The sequence below is a fragment of the Alligator mississippiensis genome, chromosome 1 (assembly GCF_030867095.1).
Source record: "Alligator mississippiensis isolate rAllMis1 chromosome 1, rAllMis1, whole genome shotgun sequence".
Classification (NCBI taxonomy): Eukaryota; Metazoa; Chordata; order Crocodylia; family Alligatoridae; genus Alligator; species Alligator mississippiensis.
Genome location: NC_081824.1, coordinates 318,570,321 through 318,587,793, shown reverse-complemented (window position 1 = coordinate 318,587,793; position 17,473 = coordinate 318,570,321). Strand labels below are relative to the sequence as shown.

The following is a 17,473-nucleotide window of genomic DNA, read 5'->3' as shown; positions in this document are numbered from 1 at the left end:
AATTGCTCTGTTCATTTTCTATAGTTCAAAAATGAACGAAAGCTCAGGTGGCATTTTCTGAGGGGTGCCTTGTCTAAGGAGGGGTTGAGAACCACTGTTTTAGAGGTTTTGGTACAGAATACTTGCATGCAGTCCTACAGTAGAACTAGTGACATGTCTCTTGGAAAAAGCAGGATACCTGAGATCAGTTTGACTGAGAAGAGACGAAACTCTGGATTTCAGAAAAGGAAAAAAAAAATCAAACTTCTCGTTTCCTTTTTTAAAAAAAAATTAATCTTTGAAATAAATAGAAATCTTGAATGGCTCTGTATGCAATTAAGAGTTCACAGAAGTGAAATGTCAGAGAAAACTGTCTTATAGCAAGTCAAAACACAGGGTCCTTTTGAATCCACCTGATTTCTACTGTCTCTTATGCCAGAGGAAACTATCCTGGAAAGGAAAGCGCTTTTCAAGTGTTTTTGTTGTATGTTCTGTTCTAACTGCTTAAATTATAAATGTGGAAAGATAAAACATAATTTGAGGCAGAAGAAAAACAACTGCAAGGTTTATTGTTATACATCTGTTTCGGCAGAGGAAAGTAAGCTAAATACAATCCCAGAATTAATTAGCTGAGAACACCCAAACAAACATAGTAGCATCTGCTGTTATTTTCTAAATTTCTACACACTTTCTTTCTGAAATTGACGGTGGGAAATCTTAGAATAATAGAATCACGGGGTTGAGAAGTGGCTCTGATGTCATCTAGTCTAATCCCCTGCTCTATAGGGTAGTCTTCAATCTAATTTTCCTACCCAGTCCGCAGACAGTGCTCCTCACCATGCTCCAACGGTCTGTTGGCTACAATGAAAGCCTCTCTTCTGAGGGCCTGTGCAAGGAGAAAGAGAAAGGAGACATATTTAACCATGTACTTCCAGGAGGGTTGGCTACAACTGGTCCACTTATCCAAAGCTACTTAGACAATTAGAGAATCCAAGGTATGGAGAAGCCCCAAGGAGTCACGTAGTTCAACCTCTGACAGGTTGTGCTGTCCAGCCTGGAGAGAAGTCTGAACCTGCCATAAAGGAGATTTTACAACTTCCCTAAATGTTGTTCCATTGTCCTAATGCTCTTACAGTTAGGAAGCATCTCCTGAGAGTCTGCTTTGTTGCAGTTTAAACCTGTAGCCTTGTGTCCTGCCCTCTGTGATAAGGAAGAACAATATTCCTTCCTATTCTTTATGGGAGCTTTTCATATATAACTCATTCTCAAAACCTCTTTTTTGATGGCTTGCATCCTAACCCTCCTATCATCTGTGTTGTTGTTTGCCTTTGGGTTCTCTCCAGTTTTTCTACCTCCATCTTAAAATGTAGTGCCCAGAATTGGATCCACTACTTCAGATAAGGTTTAACCAGTGTTAAGCAGAGTGGTCGTGTGCAAAGTACTTCTGTTCATGCAATCCCAAATGTAATTTCCATTTATTGAAACAACATCACATTGCTGACGCATGTTGAGTTTGGGATCCACCCTAACCCCCAGGTCCTTCTGGTCAGTGCTACTACCTAGCCAGATATCCTCCACTGTAGGTGTCTACATTCAGTTTTATTCTCTAGGCATTCCACTTTACATTTGACTTTATCCAATTTCATATTGTTGTCTGTCACCCACCTCTTTACTTTAACAAGATCATGTACCAAAGATTTCATTTTATGCTGAAATTTCTATTTGTTTTTTAAAAATAGCATAAAATCATGAATACAAATATTGATTATGGCTATTTGGATGCTAATGTTACCAGTTCCCTTAGATTTATAAACTGCTGTTGCTTTCTGTGTTTATAGTTGTTTGTAGTTATAATAGTAAAATGGAAATGGAGCCTATCATTGTATAGTTTCAATGCCTGACTGGGGAAGATGCATGGAGCATTTCCCATTGCAGGGGCATAACCTTTCTGAGAGCATTATAAACACTATGTTATTGGGAGAGGTCTACCACTATGTTATTGGGAGAGGTCTAGCACTAGCGACCTTTCACTATACAAATGGTGGGCAATGAAGGTAAATAAATACTTTGCAACCCCTATTACTAACCCAGTCTGCAGAACTGGATTAGAGGAAGAAATAATGCATGCCTCATTCTGCAGAAGGGCATAATGTGGAAGGATCAGAGCCTCCTGGCACAGTGACATCTTTTGCAAACTCTGCAGCTCCTCTTGACTTGCTTGCACAACATGGACACAGACTTTTCCTGGGACATTTGGATAATTTAGTTTGGGTACTTTTAGTTCTCTTCAGTAGTTATTCTTTTTTGTTGTTCACTAGAGGGCACTCTTAAACTGAAAATAATGCACCTTAAAAACAAAACCCACCATTTCCAGCTGCAAAAAGATCTGAGAAAATTTCAGCTTTGAACAAGTATTTTTAACTTGCCATTTATTTTGAAGCCTGTACTGCTACTTTACTGCACTTAATCTTCTCTGCCAGGGAAAAATGTTAAAATCATATCCATCAGCTGTCGGTGATGTACAACATTGGTATCTACGATTACTCCATAATGCACCAGCCCAGAAGAGACCACAGTACCAAAAGCACCACTGGGTGGACAGAACAATAGTTATGGGAATTACTTCTGCATTACTTTTCTCTAGTTACTGCTGCAAACATTACGTAATCTCTCATGGCTCTTTGGTCTTCACCATCATTTGCCACTCCAGGTGCAGCAAACTTCCTCACAGCATTCAAATTGGCTTGGAATATGAGTTGTCCTTATTGTAGAAATACTTTTTTGGATTGGTTACACGCTTCTGTTCAGAGACTAAGGCAGGTATTTCATATGTTTATATTTAAATCTTATAATTTTCCCTTTTATAAGAAGTATAAGTACAGCTACTTTTACAAAGGCACATAGGGAGATTGTGACCTAAGGCCTTTATTGAAAACCAAACTGGAATGACCTTTACATTTTTTCCTGAAGCTTTCCATGTGCCTTTCATAATTCAGTTAACTTTTTTATATGGGTTGAAGATCAGGAGTAAAAGAACTTGTGCCAGGCTCAAAAAATGTGAGAATGAAGTCATTCCATCACAGTTTTGTTAGGAACACAATGGGGATTGTATGTGTAGCAAGGAGCTGAAACAGTTTTGTCAAAGAAGCCAGTAAAAGAGGGAGGTTGTGTTCAGCAGACTACGACTGAAGAAGGAATGGCAGGAGGGTCATGGAATGCACCATAAAACATTTTAAAATTCGAATTATAAATCATTTTTTGCTGCAATTGTTTGGCCAGTCTGTTCCACAGGACACAAAGGAAAGTGCTTTGCATAAACTTCAGGAATTACGAAGAAAAATTACCTTTGCAACCAATTTGTAGAAGAATATATTGTACAAATACAAACTGTAAACTATAGGATATAGCCTCATATGAAAGTAGAACTGGAAGGGACCTCCTGAGGTCATTTAGTCCATTCCCCTGCTTAAAGCAGGATCATCCCTGACTAAACCATCTCAGCCAAGTTTCTGTCTGACCTGGTTTGGAAACTTCCAAGGATGAAGAATCTATAGTTTCTCAAGGTATCTTGTTCCAATTCTTATCTGAGTCACAGTCAGAAAGATCGACTTAATCTCCAAACTAACTATCCCCTGCTGAAGCCTGAGGTCTTGTCCCCTACATCCACAGAGAAAAGCTTATCTCCATGCTCTCTGTAATTGTGCTTCAGTTATCTGAAGACTGTCTTCAAATCCCACCCACCTCACTCTTCCCTTCTCCAGAGTCCAGACTGCCTAACCCTAGTTCTTTCAAACTTTCCTCATAAAGCTTGCTTCTGAGGCCACTAATCATTTTTATTGCTCTACGTTGGACTCTTCCCAAACTGTCCACATCCTCCTGGAAGTGAAGGGTCTAATGACTATCTCTCTGAACATGTTTCTATGTTTTATATATGTAGCTATAATATTTCATGGTGCGTTTTTAGCATGCTCTGCCTTTAAAATTAAGAAGTCTTCCTGTGTGAGAACAACCCTTTAAATCTAAGAATAGTTGCAGCTCATTATGGTAAAGAGCTACCCTATTTGCTCCTGGAGACCTTTTCTTTTGTTCTTTCTTTTTCTTGCTTTCATTAAAGTAAAAAGTATTCATATTCCTTTCAACCCTTTTTTGTCCTGTCTCTCTTAATGATGTGACTGATGAGAAATAAGAACGCATACCAGAAAAGTCATTATGTGAAATAAAGAAAGACAGGTGTAGAGGATTTCATGGTCCATTGGAAAAAGGCCTTCCAATATATAGCCAAAATGCAAAAATATCATTAGCCTGGAATTCTCTCACCCTGATACACAACATGTATTGAAACATGCTGTATAGCAAGCTGTACAGAGCTTTCTGGAACTGGGGTTAATAAAATAGTGTTAGCCTATGAGCTGTGGGTACATTTAATTCTGCTTTGTTAATATAGTATACTAACATGGCTAGAGAGAGATGTAGTTAGGCATGTTAGTCTGAAATAAGGCAGAAGACAGGGCAGGATTCTCATGCAGAGAAGCACAAGCTTTCGTGGGCTACAGTCTACTTTGTCAGATACGGTGAAAGAATTGGCTATCGTCCCTTTATATTGTTTGTGATTCTCCTAGCGGCATCCATTGTATTCTAGGTTGTTAAAGCCCCTAGAAACCAGTCAGTGGAATAGATGGATAAAGTGAAGCCTGATTCACTTGTGTGTATTTAGGAAACATGTTTTCTTTTTTTTTAGGAACCCAATATGTCCAGTGATGTCTCATTATTTTTGTTTTAAGAGCTAAAAACCCCATAATCATTACCTAAAAGTCAGTGATTTACAAAACAGTGCAGATCAAAATCTTTTTGTTCTTGTTTACCTCTTTTATCTAAACAGTTAAAAATCATGTCCATGGATGGAGCTAGGATTTTCTAAAAGCAGGTGCAGGAGCAGCACCCAGATCCCAGCTTCCTTCTCTTCCTGCACCCCCTGCCCCCGCCAATGGGATGCACAGACCTCACTGCAGGAACAGCAGCTCAGGACATTTTTAAAGCCCCCAATCAGGTAAGAATGTCCCTGCCTGGCTTTTCGCACCCACTCCCTTCCCTCTATACTTGGTGGCACATCTCTTGCCCTCCCACGTGCTCCCTCCCCTGCCCATTACTGCTGCTCTCTCCACTGTCCCCAGCTAATATGGGGACAGGGGGAGCTCCAGAACAGCTCCTTCCCTGCTTCAGCTGGGCTGCAGGGAGTGGCTACGCAGACAGCCAGGCTCAGCCAGGGACATGGTCAGTGTCAGCAAATGGGTTCCCCTTACCTTTCCTGCTCCTGCTCCTGGCTGGCAGGGAACACCTTGGGGGGAATCATACAGGAAGGAGAAACCTGCCTGCCACTGCTGCTGCTGCTTTCCCCAGCTAAGCCCACCTCCTCAGGCAATCAGGCTGGAGTGGAGCAGGAGTGATTCTGCAACTCCCTTTGCTGCTGCCAGTCAGCCAGGTATGATGGCAATGGTGGACTGGGGAGGGCCATATGGGAGGGGAGGTAATGTGCCACTGAGTTGGAGACGAAGGGAAAGGGGGGATTCTCACCTGATTCAGGGACTTGAAAAGACCCTGGCTGTTGCTGCCGTGGTGTGGCCTGATAGGAGTCAGGGGAAGCACAACCAGGCCACTGCACCTGCTCTGGATCTGCCTTGGCATGTGTAGATCAAAAGTTGTTATAGAAATTCACTTATATGGTGGCACTGAGAGTTGTGCTGGGCCAGAATCCTTCTTAGCTCTGCATGCAGTGATCTATTTTGTTGGTACAGAACCAGATTTTTAAGTTTGGCATTGTATATCAGGACTAGATTTCTTGCAGTTATTTTTTGGTTTTAAATGCAATTGTCATGCTAGGAAGAATTGAGTATCCTAATTTCTGCTTTTTAGTACCTGTGCAAATGCATAGGTACTGACTTGCACAGGTGTTAACTGGAAACAGATTTGACTCTAAATAAATAATGGAACCGTTTCAGAAGGCATGCTCTCCTGAACTCTCGAAGGGGGACTGACTCACTTAAACAGAAAGAGATTCTATCCCTCACTCGTAATTGAATATAGAGAGAAAGAGATTTCACTCACTCTTGCAAATCTAGCTTCAGAGTAAGAAGCAAAGAAAAAGAAAATCAGATCCTCCTATGTACAACTGGATTTATTCCACTGCTGATGCACCTGCAGTATAGGCCACATGCCAAATCTATTACTTCAGCAGGGAAGGTGATTGATTAAATCAAGTTAACCATGGTATGTTTACTAAACTTCTTCTTTTTGTTCGCTTCCTCCTATTTTTTCCTCTTTCCAGAAGATGCTGCTACAAATGCTGAAAAAGAGGCTGACTATGACTATGCCATGAATAGTGTTAATTTATAGTTGGACAGATATGAAAGGAAAGTCTGGGTTTGCCTTTTGCTCTGTCACTGCTACTCCAACAGCAGTTACTGTATATTTTTTTTCCTGATCTCTAGTGTTTCATGATTACTGTGCAACTGTGAAGAGACACAAGTGCTCTTATTTCCAGACCTGCTTGCTATGAAGAACTGGATTCTCAGCTGGTACAAATCCAACATATCACCACTTAAGTCATCAGAACTATGTCAGTTTATCCTCACTGAGGATATGAGCCATGGTGATTTTTGGGGGTGTATTGTTTTCTTAAGTTAGCCCCTTAGCTTTAAATCAGAGCTTAAAAATACATACCATATTTTAAGGGACAGTCTTGTACCATGGAAGGATGGAGTAGAAAGATGATCAAGGGCACCCATGTCCAGAACAAATCAAGGCTCTCTATGACTCACAGTAGCTGCTTGCCCTGATAATATTGAGATGTTTTCTCTAGGTCACGTGGAAAATTGTCCAGTAGGATCCCACTCTCAAAACAAGCCTTTGTGGGGGCATGGGTCTCCTCTTCTCACAGGGGCTAGATCTAGCCTCTGATTCATTTTTTTCTGTCTAGTACTTCCTTATCAGTATTCTTATGATTCTTTCTACTCTAAATATTTCCTTCCTTCTCAATTCTTGTCTGGCATTTTTCCTAGGTATAAGGGATGCCCCGCTGTTTCCTGTGTGGCTGTATTGTCCTCCATTGCTACAGTATCTTCTGCTGCATGTAGTACATGCCATCAAACATCAGCTAGCAAAAGTGACACTGAAATGGTGGCATGCGAGCCCCCTGCAACAATCATGAGCCTCTTGCTGTATTGCTGAGAGATTGAGAAGACATCAACACTGACTATAGCTATACTAGAAAAGAACTGAAAAGTGTGTAGTCACTGAAGAGAACATTTGCAGCAGGAAAAGCTCTTTTCAGCCAGGGAGACAGTGAAAGCAAAACTGTCTTTAAAGAAAGTACATGGATTTTAATTGTTTACAATTAAATATTTAAGGACAATTGCATTCCTTAATCTTGACAGTTTGAACACAGTACTTACATATGCTCGTTTGGGACTGTGAGTTCTCTCCTGTATCTTGCTCTCTAGACCAATAATTTGCATTGGCAAGCTCTGTTAGTGAATTTCCCCAGATCAAAACTTCTGTTCTGAAATGTAGGTAGTGAGACCTTGACTTTGAATGATAGGGAAATCAAGTGGCTTGGAAATGTGCCAGCCTATAAGGAAGTGCCTGATTGTACTTGCAAATAGATTCTTTATTCATCATCTCAGCAGTTGTATGCAGCACAGATGAAATCCCTTCTGATTTTTCTATTCCTTTTAGAGAAGGGGTGGATGACCTGTCTGAAAAAACATCCCCTTGAAATGATTTATGTTTGGTAATGCTGCTGCCTCTGTACACAGTGGTAGCCCACTCACACAGTGAGTCACCGTGTCAGTTCTAAGATTTAAGAAGAATATCTACAAAAGCAAGCTTTAATCTGAGAAACAATTTAAATAAAAATCCCAAGTGAACACCCTTATTATAAAAGCAGACCTTAGTGTTGGCTTCTGTATAGACTAAATGCTACATATGAAGTTTAATTTGAAAAACAAAATGACCCACATTTACTTCCACATTTCTTAAAGGAATTTTCTAAAAATAAACTTCAAGTTTCACTTGCTAAGGACAGATATGATGATGAATTTTTTAGCAGTTGCCTATTAGTTTTCTGACTGAACAATACAGAGGATAACATCTTAAAGACATTTAAAAGACCCTAAGCTTGTTGTTAACCATGTCCCTGTCATTCATTTTAAATAACGACCAGCCTTCTGAATTTGACAGTACTTTATTTGCTTCTTTGGGGAATTTATCTTTTTTTTTTGGTCTGTCTCAGTCTTCACAAATTAAAATTACTATCTCCTCTTCTGTCATCTATAGCTGTGTTTTGAAGTCTATTCATTGCAATGAATCAGAGAAAAATGGAGTGGTTTATGTGTGTAGGGGTAGGCTCAGCATTTAACTCATTAGCTATTTTTAATCTTCATTTGCTTGCTTGCTGTACCAAAGTCTAAGAGGCAGACAAAAACATTTTTAAAATGTGGGTTAAAGCCCAAGATGTAAGCATGAGTCTCAAGTTAGATTCCTAAAGATATGGTTTCAGGCGAGATAAAGGTAAAAGGCACCTATTCACCCCACTAATGAGATCAAGTGTGCTGGATGGTCCAAGGATGGAGAGCTTTAGCACACTGGGAGATGGGTTCTCCTTTCTGCTCAGTCCCTTAGATAGACAATTACAGAATCTTTTGCTACTGCTGTCAGCTGATCTGGATAGAAACAAAAATGCTCCATTTCACTCACTAGTTCTCCTGGTTGGCAGCCCTTATATATCCCCTCTCAGCAAAGGGATTGGCATAGGGGAATCAGTCCCATCCTACTCCACTAGATCCTGGGCCAGGGCTATGATCTTTTGCAATCAGCAGACCACCATCCTTCCACAACATGCAGTTCTGTGTAGCATTTCCTAACTCTGTCCTTTAGCAGTCCTCTAGCAGTTTAGTATGTCACCTCTATTGGGGTACCATCTTCCTCCTCCTTCCAGAGCTTATGGACTTCCAGTGACCCTGCTGTCTGAGAGAACTCACAGTGGGAGCTCTCCAGCTGTGGCTGATATCTGGGAGCTCCTGATGCTTCCCAGACTCAACTGCACCCTGTTCCCTGGCTCAAACTTCATAGATGCAGGTGTAGAGCTGGATGTGGTCAGGAATCTATGCCTTCAAAAGCCACCACTTGAGGCTTCATTAGTATTCAGTATTCTCTTCCTGTGTGTTCCTCATCATAGGAATGGAAGGGAGTATGTGGCGCAGTAGATGTGGAATGGCACTGCTCATGTTCCAGGATTTGGGAATAGTATGGGTTTTATATACGTGTCTCTCTCTCTCTCTCTTATTTTGCAGGACTTGCCTGTACCCATTCAGATTGTTTGCATAGGGTGATTTATTTTTTTTCAGCCAGCAGTCAAATCATCCTTCAGAGTTATGCACACATCCACCACTGGAGTCAACCAGAGATCATTTGTCAAAATCAAAATGACTCTGAGATGTAAAGTTATTCCACTACAAGCAATTTTAAATTGGTTTGGGCCCAGGCCAAAACTCCAGATCCAGTTTCAGAGCTCTCACATATCTCTGCCATGGTCTGTATGAGGACACCTGTCTGATATCTCCCAGATAAAAATTTTAAAACTTTAAAGAGATTGGGATCTGGAAATTTTTACAAATCATTATAAAGCTGCAGGGCATAAGCCTCCTCTCATAAAAGAAGAACTCATTCCATCAACTGTATTAGAGATGTAGCAACATGAGCAAAAGGAGAATTTGGCTCATGAAGTTTAGATCCTCCTCTGATATGGAGCTGCAGTTGGGATGTTGGAAAATGACTGAATCCGCCGGCAATATGGAATGAAGATTTCTATCTCTCTTTGTCCCTTTGTACATGTGCACACACACATATATATGTAATCAAGCAAAAACTGTTAATTATCTATCTTTGCTGATTATTTTGGGGGCGATGATGCTAGTCATAAGCATTCATTTCTGTAGTGTTATCCCACTCCACCTCCTCACCATGTGTTAAATTACTGTGATATTTTTATTCTTCTCTTGTCTAGTGCTCTCCAGCCTTCTCTTTTCTCACCATTGACTTATGAGAACTGAGTCTTTGTTATTTTCTCCTTTTTTATAATTGAAATTGTATGTGAGTGAGATGAGGGAAGAAGAACATTGGGCTGCTCTCCTTGTTTTGCGTTGGTGTTTACTATGACTCATATCAACAGCTTGGTGCTCTTGAAAAATTTTATGGTGGGAGAACCAACAGCCTGAATACAGCAAAAGTAACAGCAGAAGGTACTGTACTTGCAGTTCACTGATTCAAGAACATAATTATGGATGGTGAAGATGCATTTTTGGTAGGGGTTTACACCTACTCATGAGCTGGGTATGCAACATTTATCTGAGAAAGCAAACCTTGAGGCTTGAATTTCTGGGAGGGGGGACTTGTCAGGAAGAGATTTGGATTGACAGTTCACTCACCTTTTCTGTGAGATCCTGGAATACAGTGGCTGTGAATAGCAGTGCTAGAATTATTATTTATCTTATGGTAGCACTTAAAGGCTTCAACTGAGACCAGGCATCCATAGAACCAGGCTCTGAACATTAACACAGTAATAGTCAGTCCCTTCACAATGATTTTACTATTGCTTAAAATGAGATGGGAGAAAGGAAATGCTATTTTTCTTCATGTTATGCATAGGGAACTAAGGCAGAACAAAGTTAAATACTTTGACACAGGTGATGCAGGAAGGTTGTATCTTGTGCCCCAGCTGACTGCTTGAGCTGCACAAAACATCTTTCCTTTCAGAAGTCAAAGAAGTGAGAGGTAAGCAATAACAGCCTAATCAATTGAGAATAGTGGGGTTAAATAACAAAGGCATCCATATTAACCAGATCTTTACTGGAGGGACTGTGTTTATAACATGATCATCTCATATCATAACATGATTTTGTCTTGCCTGCATAGATGGAACCAAATGGTGTTCTAAACAAGCTTCCAAATTGTGCTCTAGTTCTGATCTTTCAGGATTGGACACGGGCTGCATCTACATGAGACCAGCTGACTGCGCAGTTGTTACTGCACAGTCATTTAATACTTGAATATCCAAGTACTAAATGACTGCACAGTAACTTCGCCCCACACCAAGGGGAAGAACTAGATTTGGGGCTCCTGAGGCAGCTCTTGGAGACCATAAAGACTAGGGAAGCGGTAGTCATGGGGGACCTAAACTACCCTGACATCTGCTGGGAGACTCAGACAGCAAATTCCCACCATTCACGCAGGTTCCTATCCTGTGTGCAGGACCTCCACCTGATGCAGGAGGTACATGGTCCCACTAGGGGGAATGCCTTACTGGACCTGGTACTGGCAATGGGGGATGACATGGTAGGGGACCTACAGATCACTGGTCACCTTGGGACAGTGACCACCAAATAATAGACTTCACCACAAGGCGTAGAGTGGGAAAGGTAACTAGTAGGGTGCAAGTGCTAGACTTTAGGAAGGCTGACTTCATTGAGCTCAGGTGTTTAGATAATGACACACTGCAAAGTAAGAGATTTGGCGAGATGGGAGCCCAGGAAGGGTGGCTGTGCCTTAAGGAAGTGATGCTTCGGGCACAGAGGGAGACCATTCCGATGTGGGGAAAAAAGAGGAAAGGGGCCAAGAGGCTTCCTTGGCTAACCAGAGAAATCCAGAACATCCTAAGGGCAAAAAGGGGGGCATATAAGCAGTGGAAACAGGGAGAAATTACTAAAGAGGAGTATACCTCCTCAGCTCGCAGCTGTAGGAAGGCAGTTAGAAAGGCCAAAGCTACCATGGAGCTGAGGAAGGCATCCCAAGTTAAGGATAACAAAAAATTGTTTTTCAGATGTATAGGGAGTAAGAGGAAGGCCCAGGGTGGTACAAGACCACTACTGAATGGGCATAAGCAATTGGTGACGGACAGGGGGGACAAGGCTGAACTCCTCAATGAGTTCTTTGCTTCAGTGTTCCTAAACAAGGGGCACAACAAGTCTCACAATGGGATCATAGAGAGACAACAGCAGGGTGCCAGACCACCAAGCGTTGACCCTGAGATGTTGCAGAGTCACTTGGAAGGACTGGATGCGTTTAAGTCGGCAGGCCCGGATGAGCTCCATCTGAGGGTACTGAAGGCACTGGTTGATGTCATTGCACAGCTACTGGAAAGAATATCTGAGCACTCATGGCGCACTGGCCAGGTCCTGGAGGACTGGAAAGGGCCAATGTGGTCCCTATTTTCAAGAAGGGGAGGAAGGAGGATCCAAGCAACTACAGGCCAGTCAGTCTCACCTCCATCCTTGGTAAAGTCTTTGAAAAGATTATTAAGGCTAGTGTGCCCGCCTCTGCTCGACCAGGTGCTCTCAAGCTGCTCTAGCCCGAGTGGCCGTTCTAACTGGCCACGAGCTCACGAGAGGGCCCCGGGAGGTGCCTCGGATGGTGTCGGTAGGCCCCCTAACCTCTCCTGCCACGACTTTGAATGTAACCTCAGTGGTGGGGGGTCTCCGTTAATGCCGCCTCCCGGGGTCGTTGCACCTTCGGCGGGCACTCACGGGGCTCCGACCTCCCCTACACCCCGGCCAATCGCCACCTGCTGTTGCAGGTCTTCTAGTGGCCTTCCTCTGGCGGCCCCGCCACGGTTCCAGTCCTAAATCTCCCGGTGGTCCTTATTCCGGGGACCCAAACTACCCAGGCTGGAATCTGCCTAGGGGTCTCACCCCCTCCTGGTTTCTCGGTTGCCCCTAGCCTGTATTGCCCCGAGGCCTCCGCAACACTACAACAACGAGCGAGCCAAAAGAAAACAAATACTGAAACTGAAAACTTAAACTCTTTTATCACGCCTAGCCCAGGCTCTGACCCCGGTGCCTAAGCCCCGACCGATGAGCTCCCCCTGGCTCCTGGCCTGTCGGGAGGCTTAAGGCCACCGACTTCCTCGGGTGCCTACTCTCCGGGCTCATGGCTCCCTCTCTCTGGGAATCTTGTATCCAGCGTTCTCTCCCTTGCCGAGTCCACTGCCAGCTCCCCGCCGGCCCGTCTGTCACTTCTCTCACGGGGTCTGCAACCGGTTGCCTCACTGGCTCCGCCCCCCGCTCTCCTGCTACAACTGTAGCCAGTTCCCTCTCCCGTCGTGCTGCCGACGTCGTCTTCCTTTTTACTGTCGGCTCCTTTAAGAGCACAGCTCTCACTGCTGTAGCTGCAGCTTCCTCTCCCGGCTCCTTTAACGAGGCGGCTCTCCCTGCCGCTGTCAACACTGTTATTGCTGCCGCTCTCACGGCAGCTGCTGTTGTTAGCGCCGCTACCTCGGCTGACCCTGTTGGGCCGGATACATGGGCCCTGCTGGCACGGGTCCCACTCTTGGGGTTTCCTGCGGGCTTCCCTTGCCTCTCCTCCTGCCCTGCTTCCGGGGCCGCCTTTTATCTCTGCCGGGCGGTGTCTCCCGCTGACGTCGCCCGGCCCCAGCTGGATATAAGCGCGGCTTACAAACCGCGCCGGCGGTCTCCCTGCGCGCGTGCCCCTGCTCGCTCCGGCCTCTGTGTGGGGTAAGTAGGTGGTCACTTCCCCCCTGGTCCGGTCCCGGGGTACCCTTCTAACCCCGGTGTCCCTGGGACAGCTAGTATATATGAGAGCCCAGCAGGAAAAATTATGCTGAGGGGAAACCAGCACAGGTTTGTAACAGGTAGATCATGCTTGACTAATCTAGTCTATTTTTATGACCAGGTTACAAAACACCTGGATGCAGGAGTAGGGGTTGACATCATTTACTGAGACTTCAGGAAGGCCTTTGGTATGGTATCCCACCCCATATTGGTGAACAAATTAAGAGGCTGTGACTTGGATGACTACACAGTCCGGTGGGTGGCAAATTGGCTAGAGGGTCGAACCCAAAGAGTGGTGGTGGATGGGTCGGTATCCACTTGGAAGGACGTGGGCAGTGGGGTCCTGCAGCACTCGGTCCTTGGACTGATACCTTTCAATGTCTTCATCAGTGACTTGGACGAGGGGGTGAAGTGTACTCTGTCCAAGTTTGCAGATGATACAAAACTGTTGGGAGAAGTGGACACACTAGAGGGCAGGGAACAACTACAGGCAGACCTGGACAGGTTGGACAAATGGGCACAAAACAATAGAATTCGATTTCATAGTTTCATAGTTTGTAGGGTTGGAAGGGACCTTGACAGATCATCAAGTCCAACCCCCTGCCATGGCAGGAAAGAGCACTGGGGTCAAACGACCCCAGCAAGGTGTTCACTAGCCTCCTCTTAAAGACCCTCAAAGTAGGAGCCAGCACCACTTCTCTTGGAAGTTGGTTCCAGATCCTAGCTGCCCTGACTGAAGTAGCGCCTCCTGATGTCTAATCTAAATCTACCCTCGGCCAGCTTGTGACCATTATTTCTAGTCACTCCTGGTAGTGCTTGGGGGAACAGGGAGTCCCCCAATGCCTGCTGGTCCCCCCTGGTGAGTTTGTAACAGGCCACTAGATCCCCCCTCAGTCTTCTCTTGTGGAGGCTGAACAGGTTCAGGTCCCTGAGCCTCTCCTTGTAGGGCCTGCCCTGCTGCCCCCAATCATGCGGGTGGCCCTCCTCTGGACCCTCTAAATGCTGTCTGCATCCCTCCTGAAGTGCGGTGCCCAGAACTGGATGCAGTACTCCAACTGCGGCCTGACCAGTGCCGCGTGGAGGGGGAGGATCACTTCCTTGGACCTGCTTGAGATGCATCTGTGGGTGCATGACAAGGTGTGGTTGGCCGTCCTGACCGCGTCCCCACACTGCTGGCCCATGTTCATTTTGGCATCAATAATGATTCCAAGGTCCTTTTCTGCCTCTGCACTGACAAGAAAGGAGTTCCCCAGCCTGTAGGTATGCTGCTGGTTCTTCCTCCCAGGTGCAGCACCTTGCACTTGTCAGTGTTGAAACCCATTCTGTTCTCATCTGCCCACCCCTGTAACCTGTCTAGGTCCAATTGCAGCCTATTCCTCCCTTCTAGCGTACCCACTTCCCCCCCCCCCCCACATCTTAATGTCATCAGAAAATTTGAACAGGGTGCTTTTTACCCCCTCGTCCAAGTCACTGATGAAGATGTTGAATAGTGTGGGTACGAGGACCGAGCCCTGGGGGACCCCACTGCCCACATCCCTCCAGGTCGAAAATGACCCATCCACCACCACTCTCTGGGTGTGGTCCTCCAGCCAGTTAGTGACCCATCTGACTGTGTAGGTGTTGACACCACAGTCCCCTAGTATTTTAATGAGAATGGGGTGAGAGACAGTGTCGAAGGCCTTCCTGAAGTCCAGAAAGATTATGTCCACTGCTACCCCTGCGTCTAAGGATTTTGTGACCTGGTCATAGAAGGTCACCAGGTTGGTCTGACAGGACCTGCCTCTAATGAATCCGTGTTGATTGCCCCTAAGTATAACCTCCCCTGCTAGCCCCTCGTGGACATGAGCCAGAATAATTCTCTCAAAAAACTTACCCAGGATTGAGGTAAGACTAACTGGCCTATAGTGCCCTGGGTCCTCCTTCCTCTCTTTTTTGAAAATGGGAACCACATTGGCCCTTTTCCAGTCCTCTGGCACCACACCAGAGCTCTATGAGTGCTCGTAAAGCCATGCCAGGGGTCCTGCAATGACCTCTGCTAATTCCCTCAGCACTCTGGGGTGGAGATCATCAGGACCAGCTGATTTAAATACATCCAGTCCCTCCAGAAGTTTCCTGACTAGATCCTCACTGACCCTGGGCCTGGGTGTGTCTCCCCCGGGGCCTGAGGGGGTCCCGGCAGATGGGCTGATCTGGTCCCTGTTGAGGAAAATGGAGGCAAAGAAATCATTAAATAGGTTAGCCTTGTCATCTGGTGTGACAACCAGATTTCCTAACGTGTCTTGCAGAGGCCCCACGTTACCCGGTACCTTCTTTTTGCCCCCTATGTATTTAAAAAAGGACTTCTTGTTGTCCTTAATCCGGGTAGCTAGTCCCAGTTCCATCTCCGCCTTTGCCTTCCTGACCGCCCCCCCTGCTGCCCCGAGCTACTGAGGTATAGTCTTCCCTGGTGATGGCCCCTCCCTTCCATTGGGTGTATGCCTCCCATTTAGCCAGGAGACGTTCCCGTATGCTTTTGGTGGGCCATGGGGGCTTTTGTGCCCTCTTGCCCCCTTTTACCCTTGTTGGGATTACCTCCCTTTGGGCTTGGAGGATCGTCTCCTTAAGGATCGACCACTCCTCTTGGACACCTGACTCCCCTCCCCTCCGGGACCTTAGTACTTCCCCAACTATTCTTCTTACCTCATTGAAGTCTGCCCTCCTGAAGTCCAGGGCTGCTGCCTTGTTGCTGGCTTTTGCCATCTTGTGCTGGATGGTGAATTTCAGCAGGCGATGATCGCTGTCGCCCAGGTGGTCGAGTACCCGCAGCCCCCCCATGAGGTCATCGCCTGTGGCCAGCACCAGGTCCAAAAAGGCATCTCCCCTGGTGGGGCTGTGCACCTCCTGAGTTAGATGGAGGTTCTGTATTTTGGCTAGGAACCTACGTGAGCGGTCAGACCTGGCTCACTGCTCTTCCCAGCAGATGTCTGGAAAGTTCAGGTCCCCCATGATGACCACGTCTTTTGACCTAACTGCCTCCATGAGCTGACTTAAGAATTCCCGGTCTAGCTCTTCCCCTTGGTTGGGTGGTCTGTAGTAGACTCCCACCGTTAAGTCCCTTTCCCCTCGACTTCCTTGTATTCTAACCCAGAGCACTTCATCTGACCTTGTGCTACTCATTGAGGATGTGCAGCTGCGACTTAACAAGGAGAAATGCAAAGTGCTGCACCTAGGGAGGAAAAATGTCCAGGACACCTACTGCCTAGAAAATGACCTGCTCAGCAGCACAGAAGCGGAAAGGGATCTCAGAGTCCTAGTGGACTCCAAGACTAACATGAGTCATCAGTGTGACAAAGACATCAGCAAATCTAACTGCACTTTATCATGCGTCAGCAGATGCATGATAAACAGAACCAAGGAGGTGATACTTCCCCTCTATTGGGCACTGGTCAGATCGCAGTTGGAATACTGCGTGCAGTTTTGGGCACCACACTTCAAGAGGGATGTGGATAACCTGCAGAGCGTCCAGAGAAGGGCCACTCATATGGTTAAGGGCTTGCAGGCCAAGCCCTACGAGAAGAGACTAGGGCACCTGGACCTCTTCAGCCTCCGCAAGAGAAGGTTGAGAGGCAACCTTGTGACTGCCTATAAATTCATCGTGGGGGTGCAGAAGAGAATTGGTGAGGCTCTACTCACTAGGGCATCCCTGGGGGTTACAAGAAATAATGGCCATAAGCTAGCAGAGAGCAGATTTAGACTGGATATTAGGAAGAACTTCTTCATAGCTAGAGTGGCCAGAATCTGGAATTGGCTCCCAAGTGAGGTGGTGCTCTCCCCTACCCTGGGGGTCTTCAAGAGGAAGTTAGATAGGCATCTGGCTGGGGTCATCTGAACCCAGC

At 45.5% G+C, this 17,473-nt stretch overlaps 1 long non-coding RNA gene across 1 annotated transcript in view; it reads left to right on the top strand.

The window, feature by feature from the left end:
• Positions 1-17,473, top strand: part of LOC132247747 (uncharacterized) — a 148,257-nt gene that overhangs the window by 9,499 nt on the left and 121,285 nt on the right. The window contains exons 2-3 of the long non-coding RNA XR_009459136.1: positions 4,859-5,026; positions 7,035-10,274. This is a non-coding gene — a long non-coding RNA (uncharacterized LOC132247747). The remainder of the gene's footprint in view (positions 1-4,858; positions 5,027-7,034; positions 10,275-17,473) is intronic.